This window comes from Penaeus japonicus, unplaced genomic scaffold, assembly GCF_977035675.1.
Source record: "Penaeus japonicus unplaced genomic scaffold, GWHDUDI00000001_assembly GWHDUDI00000012, whole genome shotgun sequence".
In the NCBI taxonomy this organism is placed as follows: Eukaryota; Metazoa; Arthropoda; class Malacostraca; order Decapoda; family Penaeidae; genus Penaeus; species Penaeus japonicus.
This window is the reverse complement of record NW_028234414.1, coordinates 42,346,319-42,348,818: the sequence shown is the minus strand read 5'-3', so window position 1 is coordinate 42,348,818 and position 2,500 is coordinate 42,346,319. Positions and strand designations below refer to the sequence as shown.

The following is a 2,500-nucleotide window of genomic DNA, read 5'->3' as shown; positions in this document are numbered from 1 at the left end:
TATAAAAAAAACAATAATTATCATAGTAGTAGTTATAACGATAGTTATAATAACAGTAATGATAATGACGATCTTTAAATGATAAAAGTAATGATAATAACAATCATAACAATAAAGAGATGAAAATCACAACCATCTTACTATGCTTTAGTGACATGACTGGCCCGTTGCACCTGCAAGAGAGAAATAGAGTGAGAGCAGATCTTACACATTCGTTGCATCATTATATCGGTCTTTTATGTTTATTTGTGTATGTTTACACAAACACACACACATATGTATATCTATATTTATGTATATATATATATATGTATATATATATATATATATATATATATATATATATATATATGTATGTATACACACACAGACACACACACACACATATATATCTATCTATATATCTATCAATCTATCTATCTATCTATCTATCTATCTATCTATATATATATATATATGTGTGTGTGTGTGTGTGTGTGTATGTGTATGTGTTTGTGTTTATGTGTGCATTAGAACAAACACACACACACAAATGGCTTACATGATGTCGGTCGTGCTACCTTGGAACCCCAAACTGACTTAAAAAAGTCTGTCAACATTCCCACCAACGTGCGTGCACAGGTGGAAAGAAACACAAACCACAGAGATAACCCAGATAACCCATTCTGGCACTGAGATAAGGGACTCTTTGAAGCCGGGGCGTCTAAGGTCAGTCTTTTACTTATGAAGCCGGTTACTGGGTATCCGTTTTCTTTGTTTTGATCTCAGAACGGGGCATCAGCGCCACCTCCGCGGCAAACCAGACGTGTTTACTTCAGAGAGTGGAAAGCGTCGCGTATATGTATATATATATATATATATATATATATATATATATATATATATATATATATATGGCAGATAAACTTACTATACACAAAAAACTGTCAATAAATTTATTTTGTGTATAGTGGGTTTATCTGCTATTAATCAACACGGTAGAGTGTTTTGCAAGTCATATATATATATATATATATATATATATATATATATATATATATATATATATATATATATATTTCTCACTCTCTTGTATTCACTCGTTATGAAACTAGAGTCTTTTGAATGTTTTTTTTTATAAATGTGTTGGTTTGTTTTTGTGGTTTACTATATGAGGAGATTTATATGTGCCAACGGACAGGCTTTCTCAATACTGTGATCGAATAATTGAGTTGATATCAGGTTATTCATTATGTTCTTTACATTTCGACAGAAGTATAACGTTTTTTTCAGAAGACAAAATGTAATATGTTATTCTACATTTTCTTCTTTCTTTCCTTTTCGTAAAAAGATACGAAAGAATTCCCCCCCCCCCTAAAAAAAAAAAAAAAAAAAAAAAAACACGAAGATATGATGGAGGAAAGGAAAGCAAACCCAGGCATATGACAGCCGGTGCCATAGCACAAAGTAGCCATACTGGCACAGGTTTACTTGATGAGTGCCATTTAAGGCCTTCGTTCCTGTTGGTGCCAGGGGTGGGTGCCATCAATGCGTATGATTTTAAACTAAATCTATACCATCGTAATTATAGTTATTATGATGAAGATCTTCACATATGTCCCTAAATATTTTTATTCGTCTTGGTATGACAGTAAAAAAGAGATAAATAATAGAAAACAGTCTGATAAGTTAAGAATAAATATTAACCCACGTGTCACTCGGATTTCGCTATAATCTTTCACTGTCGGTTTGTCAAGGCACCTGTATCAAGTGGGTTAATTTAACTGTTGGTGTTTAAGATATCTTGTTTGCCTCTGGATTTTTTATTTATTTTTATTTTTTTTTATTTATTTATTTTTTTTTTTGTGTGAGATTTCACACCGTGTGATGCTAGCAGACACGATATATATATATATATATATATATATATATATATATATATATATATATATATATATATAACCTGACATATTCTACCTGTTCATTATTATTTTTTTCAGCATTCAAAGCCAAACGGTTAATTTCATGAAAAAAAAAAACTTTTGCGGGTTTGCTTCTTTGAAAAACAGCGTGTCTGGCAATATCCACACGAACACTCTGGGTCTGTTGACTTCCACGAAAATTTGTATTTTGAAAATATACCTTGCATTTTTCTAGAATATCATTGAGCTGATTTCTCCCTTATAACATGAATTACTATTTCGTAACTCCCTACAATCTATTCCGAATAAATTCAACAGCCAAGTGAGAAATAACAACGAACAGCCAAGTGAGAAATAACAACAACAGCCAAGTGAGAAATAACAACAACAGCCAAGTGAGAAATAACAACAACAGCCAAGTGAGAAATAATAACAATCAGCCAAGTGAGAAATAACAACAACAGCCAAGTGAGAAATAACAACAAACAGCCAAGTGAGAAATAACAACAAACAGCCAACTGAGAAATAACAACAACAGCCAAGTGAGAAATAACAACAAACAGCCAAGTGAGAAATAACAACAAACAGCCAAGTGAGAA

At 31.8% G+C, this 2,500-nt stretch overlaps 1 long non-coding RNA gene across 1 annotated transcript in view; it reads right to left on the bottom strand.

Annotated features, from left to right (window-relative positions):
* The window catches only part of LOC147470859 (uncharacterized), a 13,249-nt gene that overhangs the window by 6,195 nt on the left and 4,554 nt on the right, over positions 1–2,500 (bottom strand). Inside the window, exon 2 of the long non-coding RNA XR_015191475.1 lies at positions 142–173. This is a non-coding gene — a long non-coding RNA (uncharacterized LOC147470859). The remainder of the gene's footprint in view (positions 1–141; positions 174–2,500) is intronic.